This window comes from Microcebus murinus, chromosome 2 (genome assembly GCF_040939455.1).
Source record: "Microcebus murinus isolate Inina chromosome 2, M.murinus_Inina_mat1.0, whole genome shotgun sequence".
Classification (NCBI taxonomy): domain Eukaryota; kingdom Metazoa; phylum Chordata; class Mammalia; order Primates; family Cheirogaleidae; genus Microcebus; species Microcebus murinus.
The window spans coordinates 91393725-91413091 of record NC_134105.1 but is presented as its reverse complement, the minus strand read 5'-3'; the positions used below and the strand labels follow the sequence as shown (position 1 = coordinate 91413091).

Sequence of the window (19367 nt, the reverse complement as noted above, 5' to 3'; positions counted from 1 at the left end):
CCCCCATCTCTACAAAAAATAGAAAACTTAGCAGGACCTGGTGGCACATGCCTGCAGTTCCAGCTTCTCATGAGGCTGAGGCAGGAGGAGTCCAGCTGAGGCAGCTGGAGCCCAGGAGTTTGAGGTTGCTATATGAGCTATAATGATGCCACTGCATCTTCCTGCCTCAGCCTCTGGAGTAGCTGGGACTGCCACGACATCTGGCTGTTTTTCTGTTTTGTTTTGTTTTTAGTAGAGACAGGGTCTCATTATGTTGCTCAGGCTGTTCTCAAACTCCTGGACTCAAGCAATCCTCCTGTCTTGGCCTCGCAACGTGCTGGGATTACAGGTGTGAGCCACTGTTCCTGGTCTGCGTTTTTTTTTTTTTTTATTTTGAGACAGAGTCTCACTCTGTTGCCCTGGCTAGAGTGCTGTGGCATCAGTCTAGCTCACGGCAACCTCAAACTCCTGGGCTCAAGCAATCCTCCTGTCTCAGCCTCCCAAGTAGCTGGGACTACAGGCATGCACTACCATGCCTGACTTATTTTTTCTATATATTTTTAGTTGTTTGATTAATTTCTTTCTATTTTTAGTAGAGATAGGGTCTTGCTCTTGCTCAGGCTGGTCTCAAACTCCTGACCTCGAGCAATCCTCCCGCCTTGACCTCCCAGAGTGCTAGGATTACAGGTGTGAGCCACTACGCTGGTCTGCATTTTTGATAGCAGATCAACACATTAGGAGTTTGGAATGCCTGAATTTTAAAGTACAAAGATTGTATACATTTTTGCTTGAGGTCCTTCATACTTCAGCAGATCCACAAATAGCCTAGAGGAATCCTTTCCATAGATTGTTAAAACTTATGAATATGCAATGTCAAAAAACATAAGAAAGAGATGTAGGTTTTCTGGAGGAGGCAGGGCAAGATAAAGAATTTAATTTGCAAGCCAATTCTTTTTTCAAAATAATCATGCACCCCTAGGAAAGAAATAGGAAATGAAACATTTTATATAAAATTTGGAATTGGAGGTGGCCTTCCTAACCAATTTATTAGAAGGTAAATAATAATTATGTAGAAATAACTTGGCTGATAAATATGATAATTATGAAACCTTATTAATTCACATTAATTAGTGGGAAAGCTAAATTTAATCAAGAAGAGGTTTGCATTATATAACAGAATTATTATTATTTTTTTGAGACAGAGTCTTGCCTTGTTGCCCAGGCTAGAGTGAGTGCCGTGGCGTTAGCCTAGCTCACAGCAACCTCAAACTCCTGGGCTCAAGCAATCCTACTGCCTCAGCCTCCTGAGTAGCTGAGACTACAGGCATGCACCACCATGCCCGGCTAATTTTTTCTTTATATATTAGTTGGCCAATTAATTTCTTTCTATTTATAGTAGAGACAGGGTCTTGCTCTTGCTCAGGATGGTTTTGAACTCCTGACCTTGAGCAATCCGCCCGCCCGCTTGGGCCTCTCAGAGTGCTAGGATTACAGGTGTGAACTACCTCGCCTGGCCTGAATTTTCCTGACTCTTCCTCATCCCCACCCTTCCCTATGACCTCAGGATTTTGAATAAAATAAAGGAATGAAAATAGTCTAGCATTAAGAACATAGGCTATGAATTAAGTAGACCTAGGTTTAGGTCTGTTTTATAGAATCTATATGCTAAAAATTGCCTATTTTATGACTAAGCATAAGAATTACTTAGTGGCCAGGCAAGGTCGCTCATTCTTGTAATCCTAGCACTCTGGAATTCTGAGGCAGTAGGATCGCCTGAGGCCAGGAGTTCCAGATCAGCTGAGCAAGAGCGAGACCCATCTCTACAAAAAATAGAAAACTTAGGACGTGGTGGCGCAGGTCCTAATTCCAACTGTCTGCTGCTGCTGTTGGGAGAGGACCATAAAGTCTAACTTCTCACAGTGAAAGACCTCATAGCAGGGACTATGGATGCCAGGACACCCAGAATGTCCTAGAAAGAGGTGATCTTAAAACATCAACACCTCAGTGGACATATAGGAATAACATTTATCGCGTGTTGGGCTGGTGGGAGGGGGGAGGAGAGGATGGGTATATAGAAACACAATGAGTGAGATGTGCAACATTTGGGGGATGGTCACGCTTGAGGCTCTGACTCAAGGAGGGAGGGGGGACATGGGCAATATATGTAACCTTAACACTTGTACCCCCATAACACGCTAAAAAAAAAAAATTAAGCCCAGTTTCTCAGGAGGCTGAGGCAGGATGATTGCTGGAGCCCAGGAGTTTGAGGTTGCAGTGAGCTATGATGATACAACTGTACTCTAGCTGGGGTTCCAAGAGGGAGACCCTGTCTCAAAAAGACAAACAAAAACAAAAAAACTTAGTGATACTCCTGCAAGTTTTGGAGGATGGAATGGGAGTGCTCTAGGTTTTTCGTAGAAGGCCTTTGTTTAGGAGAATGTTTGCAGTGACTGGGAGTTCTTCCAGTAAATCCTGGAATTAACACATTTCGCATTCTACTGGATTCTATAAAGTGGTCTTAGTAGCCATTGTAGCCTGAATTACATACTACCATGTTATGGTTAAAGCACTCTTGGGCTCTTTCATGCATGATGTGGTCTTATCTGGGCTGATCAAATGAGTGACTAGTGAAACAAAGGGGATACATGTGATGGAGTTAGAAGGCTCCCAGATTGACTAATCTTTAATTGGAAACAGGAGCAAAAACCTATTATTGAGCATGTCTGGGTCTGATGGGAGCATGAGATGAAGATCATACCTAGTCCTCTACTTGGATGGCCACATTATGTGTTACCCATTTGCAATTTGTTTTGTGCCCCTTATTGTCCTCTTGTGTGGCATGTAACTTCTCCAGATTCTAGTTCCTGCTGTGGCTGTGTCAAGCGTACATTGGACAAGATAATGAGGTGTGGGAGCAGAGAGGAATGAGGGAGTGGTGAAAACAATGGCTATAGTATATTGGTGTACTCTGAGCTTGGTGATTTACTATACTTTTGGTTTTGGGATAACCAAGTAGACCAGCTGTCCATGGGATAGGTAGCGTAGAACAAAAGTTATTCCTCTCCTGCAAGATTTTCCATTTTCTTTCTTGCTACCAAATTAGAGGTGATAGACAGTGAGAATTATAGGTACATGTATGACTTTAAGGAGGGCTCTTCCAAAGCACAATAAAATTAAACACCCCGGTCTCAGACCATGAGTTCTAAAGAGAAAAGAACTTGCCCATTTGACTGTGGGGTCTGGAGATGAAAACTGTCTATCTAGTGCAAAGGATGAAGTGGGCAGTTTTAGTCACTGTGGCCATGGTGACTAAAATGGAGCCATGGGTCTGAGATAGGGGAAATTGTAAAGTTGTAAAGAAATCCACCTGGTCTCTTAAACTTGAATCCTGATCAGGCAAAGGTGGAAACACGAGAATCTCCACATAGGGAGGGGACTGCCAAATCTTGACCCTTGATCTGAGATTAAACTTTTCTTTGGATATCTTTTTTTTTTTTTTTGAGACAGAGTCTTGCTTTGTTGCCCAGGCTAGAGTGAGTGCTGTGGTTGGTGTCAGCCTAGCTCACAGCAACCTCAAACTCCTGGGCTCAAGCAATCCTGGTGCCTCAGCCTTCCAAGTAACTGGGACTACAGGCATGCACCACCATGCCCGGCTAATTTTTTCTATATATATTAGTTGGCCAATTAATTTCTTTCTATTTATAGTAGAGATGGGGTCTCGCTCTTGCTCAGGCTGGTTTCAAACTCCTAACCTCGAGCAATCCGCCCGCCTTGGCCTCCCAGAGTACTAGGATTACAGGTGTGAGCCTCCACGCCTGACCTGGATATCTTTTGTAAATCACCACTGGCACCATGAGGAGGACTCAGGGAAGAAGAATTCTTTTTGCCTGTCTCTTTTTTTTTTGAGACAGAGTCTCACTCTGTTGCCTGGGCTAGAGTGCCATGGCATCAGCCTAGCTCACAGCAACCTCAAACTCCTGGGTTCGGGCCATCCTCCTGCCTCAGCCTCCTGAGTAGCCTGGACTACAGGCATGTGCCACCATGCCAGGCTAATTTTTTCTATATATTTTTAGTTGGCCAATTAATTTCTTCCTATTTTTAGTAGAGACGGGGTCTCACTCTTGCTCAGGCTGGTTTCGAACTCTTAACCTTGAGTGATCACCTGCCTCGGCCTATCAGAGTGCTAGGATTATAGGTGTGAGGCACCACGCTCGGCCTGCTTGTCTCTTAAAATACTGCAGCAGAGACCATACTGAAACAGATTGGTCTGCTGCAGTGTCTTGTCTGCCATACTCTCCCAATCTGCCTGCCCATCCTTCACTTCCTAACCCCTACACAATTTTCTTATTGCTTCTCCCTTCATATTGATTAAAAATAACGTGTTAGAAGTTTTAAGAATTCTATTTTTTCTTTTGAATTAATGAATAAGGTATATGTAGAGATGTCAAGCAAATGTAGACTGTAGTTAGTGTTGTACAGGGAAATGTACATCATGTAGTATATTTTAAACGTTTCAATTTGGATGCCTAGAAGGGTATAGGACTCTTTTCCCACACTGCTCAGTACTCCTTACTAACTTATATTAGGCTGATTAACTTTTTCTTAGTCTTTGAAGGCTTTTCAGTTTGGATCCTTGATTTAGATTAAATTGGGATGGAGTTCATGAATAAGTTGATAATACACTGATAAACAGACTTAAAAATATGAATGCATTCTATTAATATGCAGCTTAGAAGTAGGTTTGGTAGCCCCTGGACCTCACCTGGGTATAGGTGTCAGAGGTACTGTGTGGAACAGGGCATCATGGCAGATTTGGGGCTCTAAGAGGTAACCACAAATTGAGTCCTTTGCTCTATTTAAGCCTCATCTTGTTTACCAGTGTAGCAGTATCAAAGTCCAAGTAGAACACTCAGATTGGCTCCCTAGGCAGCTGGATACTAAAGCTAGTCATTGTGATCTAAGAGGCCTCCTTTGCTGTATGCAGCCACCTCCTGAGTCACAGTAAGCTTGATGTGCAGGTGTTCAGTAATTCCAACTGTCTGCTGCTGCTGTTGGGAGAGGGCCATAAAGTCTAACTTCTCACAGTAAAGATCTCACAGCATGGACTACAGATGCCAGAACACCCAGAATGTCCTAGAAAGAGGTAATCTTAAAATGACGCTATTGAAAAAGCATGTCCCCAAATCTCTGCCCTCAACTTAGCTACTTAGAGATTCACAACTACCCCAAATTCAGATAAACAGGAGATAGTTCAATGCACTTGTAGTTTCAAAGGCAGCTTTGGGGCCACTTTCATAATTGTTTTAACTCTACCAAGGGTAAAAGGAACCCAGAATAGGATCTTTCTAAGTCAAGATGGCCTCAAATTCTATATATTAATCTCCTATGGTATTAATAGTTACAAATGACAATTTCTACGCACGTGTTTTTGGTGAGAACTAAATGATTATTTCTTGATGACTCCAGACAATACTTATGTGATCTTGTAAAACAGGGATTATAATAGTTCCTAGTTTATAGCTTTTCTTTTTTTTTTTTTTTGAGACAAGGTCTCTATCACCCAGTGCAGTGGTGTCATCATAGCTCACTGCAACCTCAAACTCCTGGGCTGAAACGATCCTCCTGCCTCAGCCTCCCAAGTAGCTGAGACTACAGGCCTGTGCCACGAAGCTCAGCTAATTTTTCTATTTTTTTTTTTGTAGAGATGGAGTCTCATTATTACTCAGGCTGTTCTGGAACTCCTGGCCTCAAGCGATCCTCCCAAAGTACTAGGATTACAGGAGTGGGCCATAGCAGCTGGCCAATACAGCATTTTTTTTGAGGAGTTAATAAGTTTATATGTATGAAGTGCCTGACATATAGTGAGTATTCCATAAATCTTAGCTGTCATCAACTTATTTATTACTGAACCCCCCATCTACCTAAAATACTTTATTCAAGATAGGAAGGGAGGGAAGGAGGCAAGGTGTTCAGGGGTAGGACTTTAGTAGCCAGGGTCAAGGAAGAAAATAGGTCTGGCAAATATGTAGGACCATTGTCTAGAAGGAATGCTTCCTAGGGGAGATCTTAAACAGTGACGGTGTAGGTTACAAGGAGCATGGGCCCAAACCATCCCTATTTTGGCGTAGATGAGGAACAGGAGACAAGCTATATCAAATTACAGAATAGAGTAAGGGTATGGGAACTGGACTGCCATAGATACAGAAACCCTCAGGTGATACAGCAGAAAACAAATGGAATTAGAGGATAAATAGGTCAAAAAGGAATATTCTCAGTTACTTGTTTTCTATATGGATTGTTTTGCCTTTAAGCATTATTGTAAGTTTATCATAGAGTTTATGTATGTATGTTTCTAACGTGAGCTTTTTTTTTTTTTGAGAGACAGAGTCTTGCTTTGTTGTCCAGGCTAGAGTGAGTGCCGTGGCGTCAGCCTAGCTCACAGCAACCTCAAACTCCTGGGCTCAAGCGATCCTACTGCCTCAGCCTCCCGAGTAGCTGGGACTACAGGCATGTGCCATCATGCTCGGCTAATTTTATATATATATATATCAGTTGGCCAATTAATTTCTTTCTATTTATAGTAGAGATGGGGTCTCGCTCTTGCTCAGGCTGGTTTTGAACTCCTGACCTCGAGCAATCCGCCCGCCTCGGCCTCCCAGAGAGCTAGGATTACAGGCATGAGCCACCACATCCGGCCCTAACGTGAGCTTTTTAATCTAAATTAATTTTTGGAAAATTATTAAGAAACAATGTAAATGTCCCCTACAATCAAGCCATTGTGAATATTAAAAATGTAATGTAAATGTCCCCTACAATCAAGCCATTGTGAATATTAAAAAATGTAGTAAACAATATGTACAATATGATTCCTTAAAAATATATATATTTATATGTATGTGTACCAAAACAATTCTCAAAGATCCAAAGAAGTAGCAAAGCAAATCCTTGACCACCAATATGACTAAACACGTAAAAAACTAGTAGTCAATAATTTTTGACTAATTTTTCATGTTGAATAAAGTTTTATCACAAGCAATTTGTTTTCTACCAAACTGTTTTGGCCAAATCATCTCATGCCAGCAGAGAGCCTGAGAAGCAATTGATTACTGCTACTCGGGAAGTAGCAGGACTACATTTGACATATAACATGAAATTAGATGAAGATATTCTGAATGAGAGGACTCTCAACTTAAAGAAGAATGTTTATCTCCTTTAGGTAATTGCTTAGCAAACCCTTTTTCCATACATGGTTTAAAAGCAAATTTCATTTTCCATATTCCCTATTAAATTATTATAAATTGTCAATGTGGGAGAGTATTCTTAATTGATTAAGTATTATGTTTAAAAAGAATCCTTTCCTAAAAGAAATCGAGAAAGCAATTCCATTTACAATAGCTATAAAAAAAAAAAAGATACTTAGGAATCAACTTAACCAAGGGGTTGAAAGATTTCTACATTGAAAACTATAAAACACTGATGAAAGAAACTGAAGACAACACAAACGGAGAGATAGCCCATGTTCGTACATTGGAAGAATTAATATTGCTAAAGTGGCCATACTACCCAAAACAGTCTACGGATTTAATGCAATCCCTACCAAAATACCAAAGCCATACTTCACAGAAACAGAAAAGACAATTCTAAAACTCATATGGAACCACAAAAGACCCCGAATAGCCAAAGCAGTCTTGAGCAAAAAGAACATAGCTAGAGGCATCACGGTACCTGACTTCAAAATATACTACAAGGCTATAAGACACATAGCCCAATGGAATAGAGAGCCCAGAAATAAATTCACACACCTACAGCCAACTGATTTTTGACAAAGGTGCCAAGAACACACATTGAGAGAAAGACAGTCTCTTTATTAAATGGTTCTAGGAAAACTGGATAGCAACATACAGAAGAATGAGACTACATCCCTACCTCTCACTGTATACACAAATCAACTCAAAATAGATTATAGACTTAAATGTAAAACTGGAAATTATGAAACTACCAGAAGAAAACAGGGGAAATGCTTTATGACACTGGGCTGGGGAAAGATTTTTAAAATAACACTTCAAAAGCACAGATAACAAAAGCAAAAATAGACAAATGGGATTACACCAAACTGAAAAGCTTTTACACCCACAAAGGAAACAAATTAACAAAGTGGAGACAATTTACAGAATGGAAGAAAATATATGCAAACTATACACTTAACAAGAGGTCAATATCCAGAATATATAAAGAATTTAACAACAAAAAACAACGTTGATTAAAAAATGGGCAAAAGACTTAATAGACATTTCTCAAAAGATGACATACAAGGGCCAACGTGTACATGAAAAAATGCTCAATATCATTAATTATCAGGGAAATGCAAATAAAAACCATAATGAGATACCACCTCACTCCAGTTAGAATGGCTATTAATAAAAAGACAAAAGAAAACAAGTGTTGGCAAGGAAATGGAGCAAAGGGAACACTTAAACATATTTACTTTATGAGCTAGAAATCTCACTGCTGGGTATATATTTGAAGGAAATGAAATCAGTATGTTGAAGAGATATCTGCACTCTCATGTTTAATGTAGCATTATTTACAATAGCCAAGATATGGAATCAACCCAAATGTCCAACAGTGAATGACTGGATAAAGAAAATGGAATACTATTCAGCCATAAAAAAATGAAATCCTGCCATTTGTGACAAGATGAATGAACCTGGACATAATGTTAAGTGAAATAAGCTAGACACAGAAAGACAAATGCCATATGATCTCACTAATGTGGAATCAAATTTTTAAAAAAAGAGTTTATATGCTAGCAGCAAGAGAACAGTGGCTACCAAAGACTGGAGAGGGGAGAGGGTTGGGGAGGATGGGAAGAAGTTGGTTAACGGATACAAAGTGACAATTAAATAGGAGGAATAAGTTCTTGTATTTTATTACACAGTAGGGTTGATAATGGTAAACAGTAAGTTGTTTTTATTTTTGTTTTTGTTTTGAGACAGAGCCTTGCTCTGTTGCCCAGGCCAGAGTGTCATGGCATTAGCCTAGCTCATAGCAACCTCAAACTCCCGGGGCTCAAGTGATCCTCCTGTCTCAGCCTCCCAAGTAGCTGGGACTACAGGCGCTTACCACCACACCCAGCTAATTTTTTGTTTCTGTTTTTAGTTGGCCAGCTAATTTTTTCTGTTTTTAGTAGAGACGGGATCTCACTCTTGCTCAGGCTGGTCTTGAACTCCTGCCCTCAGGTGATCCTCCTGCCTTGGCCTGCCAGAGTGCTAGGATTATAGGCATGAACTGCTGCATCCAGCTAACAGAAGGTATTGTATATTATATACTAGCTAGAAGAGAGGCTTTTGAATGTTCTCACCACAAAGAAGTAAATATATGAGGTGATGGATATACTAAATACCTTGATTTTAACAGTATACAACATATATATGTGGAGACATCAAACTGTACCCCACAAATATGTACAAAGTGTGAATTTAAAAAAAAAATCCTTTCCTGTATTGTTTATTGTTAGTAAAATGTTACCTATTTCCTACATCATAAAAATGATGAATAACAAAGGGAATGTAAATGAAGTAGGTGAATTCCAGAGAAAACACATTGTAATTTTGTTTTTTTTCCAAATAAAGCAATTGAGTAACTTACTCAGCTTGAAGAGTAACTACATTGTTATGATTTTCAAATTTTACATTTCTCATTCTATAACTAATTTCTGAAATTATAATTCTTCCCTTGAAATCTTCACAAGTTTTTCTCACTTAACAGGCTTGCAAACAAGTGTATAGCATCATCCAATCTATCAACCTTTAAAACAAATGTGAATCCTGGGAATTTTGTGATAAAGCTAAAAGCCACCGGAGAGCACCATGGCGTCTCTGGTTTTAATGTAATGATTCTGAAGGACCACCATGACAAAATGCTTTTCTCTTAAAAGATTTTTACTTGGTACAGTAAGAACCTGGGGCTTCATGATCTGGCTCATCTGATCATGCCATTCATTAAATGGGCGGCCTCAGAAAAGTTTTTTTTTTTTTTTTGAGACAGAGTCTCACTCTGTTGTCCAGGCTAGAGTGCCTTGGCATCAGCCTAGCTGACAGCAACCTCAAACTCCTGGGCTCATGCAATCCTTCTGCCTCAGGCTCCCCAGTAGCTGGGACTCAGGCATGTGCCACCATGCCTGGCAAATTTTTTTTTTCTATATATTTTTAGTTGGCCAATTAATTTCTTTCTATTTTTAGTGGAGATGGGGTCTCACTCTTGCTCAGGCTGGTTTCCAACTCCTGACCTTTAATGATCCTCCCGCCCGCCTCAGCCACCCAGAATGCTAGGATTACAGGGGTAAACCACCAAGCCCGGCCCAGAAAAGTATGTTAGCTCTTCTTGGCCTTATTACCATTTTGGTAAAAAGTGAGAGGTGTGCTAGATGATCTCCAACCTCCTCTCAGCTCTAATTTCTGATCCTACGCCTCCTAGTTTATTTCTTCAACATCTCATGGCTTAAATCAGAAAGAAAACCTGGCAGAAGAGCAAAAATTTTACCTGTATTTCATCATTTTCACCAGCTCACCCACCCGCCCCGTTTCTACTTTTCCAGCTAAGAGCTTTGGAATTGCTTTTGATTTTTTCCCTCATATGCATTTATAGACAAATTATAAATTCATAAAACCTTGCAGAGCACTTTCTTAGTTTTACCAATCACTTTTGCAAATATTTCATTTGATCAACACAACAGCTCAGGCCTGTGGGTGTTTATCTTCAATTTACCCAATTAGGGAACTGAAGCCCAGAAAAGTTCAGTGAATCAATTGCCCAGAGTAAAACGGACAGTAATTATGGGATCAGGTCTTCTAATTCCAAACTCTATACTCTTTTTCACAACACTAAAATCCTTATCAGAGATAGATCAAGGGTTTGTAGGGCCTACTGTGTCTATGATTTTGGTGGCTATCTTCAGGAAAAGGAGTACAAAATTACAACTTAACACAAAATATGACCTTGTGAACATACTGTTACGACCCCTCTCAGGGCCTTGGAGGATATATTCAAGTGAAAGGACTTTAGGGTTAAGTTTCATGGAAAATCTGCTTTTTCCATGGTTATACATTTAGTGCTTACTATATATTAGACACTGAAATAAATGCTAATTTTATTATCACAATAATTTTATGAGATAGGTATTATTAGAATGGAGAGTGAGGTTCAGAAAGGTAAAGGGCACAGAGCTAGTAGGCAGAAGTATCAAAATTGGGACTCAGGAGATCTGGCTCCCAGGTCCATATTGTGAATCTACCACACTAGGGTGCTCTATGAGCCTTCTTTTGAGGTGTCCTGGGAACCATTTTATTTTACCATTTTCCACTACATTCCATAGTGCAGGCCCTAAGAAATTCACACCTGAATGAGTCTCCTATGCTCTCCCTAACTTGATTCTCCTGACCATCTACTTGAACGCTGCTGCCACTCTTATCTTACAATGCTTAAGCACTCCTAAATCCTGGCTATCCCAGTGACCTGAAATGACCTCCCCTTCTCTGCATTTATCAGTTGTAAAAAGTAATTACTGTATTACTCATAAGCAGCACTTGGCCATGGATTCTATACAATCTTCTACTAACATATCAAATTGTTATTGGAAAGGACCTGATCCTCCTCCAATCCTCACTCCTCGTCAATCTCAGGTTCTCCATATGCAAAACGGAAACTATAGGGCTTAATTATAGGGTTGTTGTGAGAATTAAGTGTGCAGCCAAGGGGAGAAGGAGTACTTGGGGGGGCAGGCAGGGTCCTGGCATGCAGCAAGTGCTCAATAAATGTTGGTTGATTTGTTCCTAACTCAATCTCCCCTGAAAACTTGTAAGCTCTTTGAAGGCAGTGACCTTGATACATACTTTTTTGGTTATTTCTCAAAAGTCCTGGGCATCAGAGAGACTTCATGATTATTTAAACTTTGACACACTTTGGTTATCTGATCACAATGGCTCTTATGACAAAAACAGGCTCTGGAGTCTGACTTCGAATGTTGGCCACTACTAGCTCTGCAACGTCTGGAAAGTCACTTCACTTCTCTGAGCCTCAAGTCCCTTATTTATAAACTATTCGTAACAGTACCCACTTCATAGAGCTGTGAGGATGATACAAGATAATTCAGGCGAGCGTGTCATCAGCCCAACGCTGCGAGCTATAATTCTATCTTGCCCTCAACGAACCGTCCATCAACATCTGGCCTCTCCGCAGCCTCCTGGCTCCACGTTCCACGCGCACCGCCTACCCGGGCGGCCGCTCCCCCACCCTCTTACCTGCTCTTCTTTCCCGACTAGTCCTTAATCCCCACCATTCACCAACGCCACAGGCCAGGCTCTGTGGTGACAAAGTTCCACAGTCTCTCCTCAGAACCTCCTAACGGCCTACGAAATCGGGTCTACTACTCCTGCCACGTTAGAGATGAGGAAACAGGCCCAGAGGGCTTGAGTAACTTCCCCGAGGTCAGAGAACTAAAGCGCCAGGCCCGGACTGGAATCCACACACGTCCGAGTCCGCAGCCCGGGCTCTAAGGCGCCGGCCGCGGGGCGCCTTCCCGGGTCCGAGCGGCCCCGCGTCCCTTCAAATGCTGCCCCGTCCTCCTCTTCAGCCGCTTCCCGGCTCCTCGGCGCGCCCGTCGCCCCCCACATCCCAGGGTCAGGCCTCCCGGCGGGTTTTCCATTTCTCTGCCAGAAACCGAGGGGTGAGACCGACGCTCGTGCCGGAACGCGTGCAGGTCGCCGCGGGCTCCTCCGACAGGGGCTGAGAGGCCAGCCTGGCGGAGCGTGGCGGCTCGGAAGCGCAGAGCAGGGGCGCGGCGCGCGGGTCTGGCGGGGCTGCAGGTCACGTGGCGGGGAGGGGGCGTCTGCGCGCACGGGCGGGCGGGCGGGCGGGCGAGCGAACGGGCGCGCGCGGCGGGGAGCTTGCGGAGGCGCGAGTTGCAGTTCGGCTGTATGTATGGCGGGGAGGGGCCGGCGGCCCGGAGGGCCGGCTCCGCCCCCTGTGCGCATGCTCCGGCCTCCGCGGGTTATAAGGCGGCCGTGCCGGCCGGAGAAGACAAAGTGGCGAGCTGGGACGTGACTAACCGGCCGGCCAAGTGGGTGCTCGAACGCGCGAACAAGGCAGCGGGCGAAGAACGCGAGCCAGACCCCCGGCCCCGCGGAACTCCAGCCTGCTCCGCAGCGTCACGCACACGCTGGGCGCCGCGAGCCGCGCACATAACGGTCAGTTGGGTAGCAGCCGGCGGGGTTCGGCGTGGAACCCGCGGTGCCCTCTCCGCCCTGGTGGGGTAGGAGAGACCTCGGGAGCGGGGAGACCTCGCCTGTGGGGGAGGGAGGTGGCCCGACCGACGACATCGTGGCCACGGGCGGCCGCGTGGCCCCAGCGCGCCGCGTTGTTGAAGGGGACCTTGAGGCGCCGGGGACAGCGCTTCTCCCGGGCTAGCCGCGGGCCCGCAGTCAGGTGCCTGCCGCTGACTGGCCTGGCTGAGGAGTTGGGTCGCGGTGCCCAGTGACCTTGGGGATGTCGCTTCCCCTCTAGTCTTAAGCAAGCTCCCTCCAGAGATGCTGTGATCTTGAATAGGGACGACGTGGGGCTGCTTCACGTGTACCTCCAGACTCTCCTGGCCGCTTTCTGCTCCAAGGGAAGGGACTCAGGGCGGGATTATTTTGGATTCCTGGCGAGTCTGCCCCTGCCTTCTCGGCCGCTGATCCTTGTCCCACCAGGTGACTTTGGAGAGTGATAAGGGAAGCCGCATTCCCCGCAGCCGAGGCGTGACTGCAGGGTTCGGAGGGACTCCGCGGAGGGGATGTGGCAGCCTCAGGCTCCCGGGACTGGCGCTGACGGGGGCTCTTTGTCATTCAACCTGTGGCTGCCGAATGTCCGCCGCTGTGCCCTCCAGCTCCTGGACTTAGAGCGGCCCTGTTGAGACGAATCTGAAGGGTAGCGTTACACCGGTCAGATGCACGCTTTTTGTTCCAAGTACATCTTTTTTCCCCGCGTGCATTTTAACATTTCGTTTCTTTGTCGGGATATATTTGGTGCAAGAAGCAGTTGCCAAATTAGTTTGTAATTAATCTAAACCAGGAAACAAACTTGTTACTACTTTGGTCTTTCCCCGGGTTTCCATTGGGTGACTGTAGAACTGGGTTTCTACTGATAACAGTAAAATGTTTACAAGCTACTTTATTTATTATAACTAGTTTTGAAATTTTTTCAAAAAGTATTCTGGCTTTGAGATAAAATGTGTACACATCATTCCCCCAATAAAATAAGTGTGGGATTAGTAACTACTGGAATTTTGTGTGAGTTGTGTGAGAGTTTGGAAAAGTATGAGAGGAATTACGCCATTAATAAACAATTTTTGTTCTCAGCTACCAGCTCAGCGAGGTGAAGCATAAACTATGTATCTTAAGTTTTTTAATTAGGTGTTAAATAGTACCCATAAATACAATGTTATACCCTGGGGTACAACTTTGCCTTCAGATTGCCATAGAAATGATCAAGAATCCAAGACATCTAGCACTTAAAACATGTAGTGCTTAGATTTTTATTTAAACAAAAATTGCATATATTCATTTTAGTAATTCATTCTGGGTTTAGATAGATGCTGTTGTCTCATGAGATTACAGTGACCCTTGTTGAATGTACAAGTTAATGATCTGAGGAGCATTTTATGAGATATTTATAGCTGAATAGATTTAAAGATTTAGTTGGAAGCTTAACATAAAATAGCCTGTAACATCCCTAAACAGATTAACAAGGAGAAAAGGATCATACCACCATAGGATGAAACTAACTGGTTAGTGTTTCAATAGTTTGTATATCTTTTGGCCTTTTAAATATTAAGACATATAATATTAGCTCTGGAAAGAATATAATGACCAAAATAAAGGTCAGGTTCCTTTATTTTACAGATAAGGAAACTGAGGCTGGAGAGGTTAAGTGACCTACCCTTTTAGGTCTGAAAACTTGTTAAGGATTGGGTGGGAACTATGTGTGTTATTTGACTCCCATTTTTGTAAGATTGGGCACTCCTGAGTTTTCTCTAAGATTGTAAATATGGATACAAATGATCTCAGTCTCAAAATAGAGTTTTACTTTTTATTTTTTCTTTTTACCAAAGGTTCAATTAATCTGTAATGAAAATAAATTTTAGAGTAATAACTTTTCTCAATTTCTTATGTCTGTGCCTCATTCCCATAGTGTTTTCAGTTCACTTAATAATGTGCATTCCTATTATACAGGATTGGACACTCCTGAGTTTTCTCCAAGATTGTAAATATGGATACAAATGATCTCAGTCTCAAAATAGAGTTTTACTTTTTCCTTTTAATTTTTTCTTTTTACCAAAGGTTCAATTAATCTGTAATGAAAATAAATTTTAGAGTAATAACTTTTCTCAACTTCTTATGTCTGTCCCTCATTCCCATAGTGTTTTCAATTCACTTCATAATGTGCATTCCTATTATGCAGGATTCAGACTCCGTATAGATGTCTTCATGGCTGTCTGTTTTTGTTGCAGATGAGGAGGACTAGGAAGATGGAATTTGTCTTTCGAGAAACTAGTCCAGAAAGTTGTAAATTTTATATATTCAGCAATTTCTTATTGGCTACCTGGCACTATGAGAGACTTAGGATTCAGCAGTGAACAAATTCTAGGACTTGCTTTCCCAGAGTTTATAGTCTAGCTGGAAAACAGATAAATATATAACTATCACACCAGGTACTCTTTATAAACAAGTATGGAGTGTTATGATAGAGTAGGTATAGGTTCCTGTAGGAACAAATATTGTGTAGGTATGAGAAGACATCAAATTAGTATAGAAGCAACCTGGGTAGACCTCTCTGAGGAAATGCTATTTAACCTGAGACTTGAAGGATGAGTAGGAGCTAGCTAGTCAAAGGAGTGATGGGTGGAAAGAGCATTCCAGACATGAGTACTGAAACTGTAGTCAGAGTACAGGGTGCAGTACAAGAGCTGAAAGAATTTCACCAAAGCTAAAGCATAAAGGGGTCAGAGAGAATGGGAAGAGATGGAAATTCAAAAGGTAGAAGATAGAGAGCGCTGCAAGTCATTTTAAGAAATTGGGGAAGAGACTAAAAAAATTTACAGGAACACTCTTGAAAGTTACTGAAATCAGTTTAAGGATTTTCAGTGGGGATGGTAATAGCCTGATCAGAGTTTGCATTTTGGGAACATCGTTCTAGATACAGTGTGGAGAACAGGTTAAAGGGAGGCTGTTGGAGTGGAGTGAGACCACAGTGATGGACAAGATGGACAGTAGTAAGAAGATGGGAGGAGAAAGGGAAACAGGCAGGATTTGGTGGGGAACCAGATGGAGACGGGAAGCCAGAGGAGTTAAGGATATCACCCAGATTTCTAGCTTGAGCAAATGTGAATTTATTAAATGGTGTGTGTCTCTTTAATCAAAGGGGGACACTAAGAGGTGTGGCCTTTGTGTGACTAGATCAGGGCTACTCAGTTTGTAACACTTAGAGACAAAATTCAAATTCATTCCTGTTCTCTGTATTTGTTGGTGACACTGAGAGTAGTGTTTTTTTTCTTAATTGGTTCCCTTCTGAACAATTTAATATGGAAAATTTCAAAACACAAACAGTTGAGCCACATATTTCTTCTCTACCCCTACCTACTTTCCTCAGTTCCTACTGTATTATTGTGAAGCAAATCCTATATATAATTATTTCATTTGTAAATATTTCAGCATATATCTCTGAAAGGTGACTCTCAAGAAAATTATAATACCATTATCCCACCTTTAGAAATTAACATTACCAAGTATTTTTTATTTCAGCTTATTATGGGGGTACAAATGTTATGTATATTGCCCATGCCTCCCCTCCCCCCCAGTGAATATTTAAATTTTCTTAGTTTTAAATAACTGGTTGGTTTCATTTGGGATCTAAACAAGGTCACACATTACATGCATTTGGTTGGATGTCTTTTGTAATCTAGAAGGGTCCCCTTTCTCTTTTTTCCTCATAATTTATTTGTTGAAGGAATCAGGTCATCTGAGCTTTGATGAATATGTCCCTTTGGTATAGTTTTAACATGTCCTAGTTTAATATGTCCTTCCGTTCCTTGTATTTCCTATAAATTGGTAGCTAGATTGAAGACTTTGAGCAGGTTTGATTTCTGACTGAGGGTACAGGGGTGGCGGGCAGCTATAACAGGCAGGTAGTAGTGTGTACTTCCTTAAGGAGGCGTATGATATTTGTCCCTCTTTCTGCTATGTTAACAAGCTATTTCCATTATTTCACTAGTGGTTTGCAGATGGAAATAATTTAACTATGCCTTTAATTCTACTATTCTTTCTTAGTTTATTAATTAAAATACTTCTATAAAGAGTACAGTTTGAATAGCAAGGTCAAGTTAAAGTTTATATGATATATGTGATTGAAAAACTGTCTTTTTCTAGAAATGTATTTAAAGGTATCAAGGTATGTTTTCTTTAAAAGCCACTCTTTTAAGTTAAAATGTTTTTACCACTTGATGTTGACATTGCAAATGGTTTTTAGTATTTGGAATATTTTTAAATTCTGTTCTTAAATTGATGGGACTTTTTGTCTTCTCTTCTTGGAGAAGACTTCTTTTTGTCTTCTCTTCTTGTCTGTTCCCCCAGCTATTAGGGAATACCTGGTAGAATCACTACTAAATCTAAATCTCTAGCTATAACGAGATTCCAGATTTTAAATTCCCTGAGGACAGACGTTGACTGGTTTTATTGAGGATCTGCTTTTCCAGTTACTTCCTGGGCATTTCAGACTTACTGTAGCACTTTTAAAGCTCATCATCTCTGTTCTCAACTTCCCTTCATCCCCCAAACCTAGTCTTTTCTTCTTACTCTACCATTCTTTCAGGTAGCCAGGCTTAAAACCCCTGAGTCATCTTAATACTACTCTGAGTAGGGCCCCTGCCCTACCATATGCAGATAGGTGCCAATCCCTTCTACCCTTTGTTACCTTTGCTTCCACTCCCTACACCCTTTTTAAATTCATACAACTGCTACCTAGTTTAGGCTGTTGTTACAACTAATGCAGTGGCCTTTTACCTACTATCATTGTCACACCCTTCTCCAATTTGTCCTACAATGTGCTGCTAGTTCCTAATCATATCATTTCTCTAATCAACTTCTCATGGCTTTCCAGTGTCTACCAAATTAAGTAGTATTTGTGTGAATAAAATTAAGGAGTCTGTGAACTTGTTTGGGGAAAAAAAATTACATCTTTTCATTAACTTCGAACTAAAATTTAGCATTTCTTTCAACTACAAATATAGGCAACAAACCATAGTTATATTAGTAGTACCTGTGACTGTGACACCAATAGAAACCACAATCATATCATAATAAAATTGTCGTAGCTATCATGAAATTAAGCTAATCACTATTCCAAATGACTGTGGTTAGTAGACCCACTGTTAGATCTTAATTTGTTATTTTAAAAAAGCACATTATTTCCAATTAAAATATTTTGATAGTTGTACCTTTGCATTTTATTTATATACTTAAAAACATTATTCTGACAAGTGTTCCATAGGTTTACCAAACTGCCAAAGGAATCTGTAGCACCAGAGAGAGGCTAGGGACCCCAGCTCCTAACTCCTTTACTTATGTTCCAATGTGAGAATGAAGTTAGTCAGAACCCATGGTGGAACATAGCACACAGATTATGATGTCACGGGATTATGTAATCATGATATCATAGGTCAAATAAGAGTCTTTGGCTATTGACTGACTTTTATTTACTAATCATCATAAATTTTGACCTCACAAATGACAGGAAGTAAAATGCTTGTGTTATGTCCTAAGGGAGATTTGACTTTCACAAATAAAAGCAGAATAATTTTCCTTTCTATTCAGGATATATATGTTTATGTTTCCAAAAGACTTCTATTTTAAGTGCCATAAGTTGAATGGAATAGTGAATGTCTTCATTGACTTGAGATATTTTCTTGCCCTGTTTGGGTGTATTCACATCAGCAAATGCACTTAAAACTGCTTCAAACCTTGTCTTCAACAGCTTAGTGTATTATTAGTGCAGGCCTTTGTCTGGCTTAACTTGAATGACCCCTAAAGAGGTCAATGAATCTCAGGTTTGAAATACTTGCCCTGCAGATTAGAAATGTACATCATTACCTCAGTTTATTGGAGTAAAGGGAAGGGCATAGTTTAATAATTACTAACATCTACTGGAAAATAAAACACTCATTTGAAAATTGTATATTTCTAATGAATGAACGAATAATTATCTTAATGACAACAGTCTGAGATTTATATTGTCAGCAATTAAAAAGACTGAGTTTAACTGTAGTGTATTTTGAGGTAATAATGCTGATTTCTTTTTGA

General features: G+C 41.3%; 1 protein-coding gene across 4 annotated transcripts in view; it reads left to right on the top strand.

Moving 5' to 3' along the window:
• SLC16A1 (solute carrier family 16 member 1) overlaps positions 1 to 19367 on the top strand; it is a 102029-nt gene that overhangs the window by 45777 nt on the left and 36885 nt on the right. The window contains exon 1 of one of the 4 annotated variants that reach the window (XM_012778443.2): positions 13000 to 13223. The exons of the other annotated variants lie outside the window; for them this stretch is intronic. The gene's annotated coding sequence lies outside the window, so the exon portion shown is untranslated. Of the gene's footprint in view, positions 1 to 12999; positions 13224 to 19367 lie in introns of those variants that run through there. 4 annotated transcript variants of the gene reach the window in all.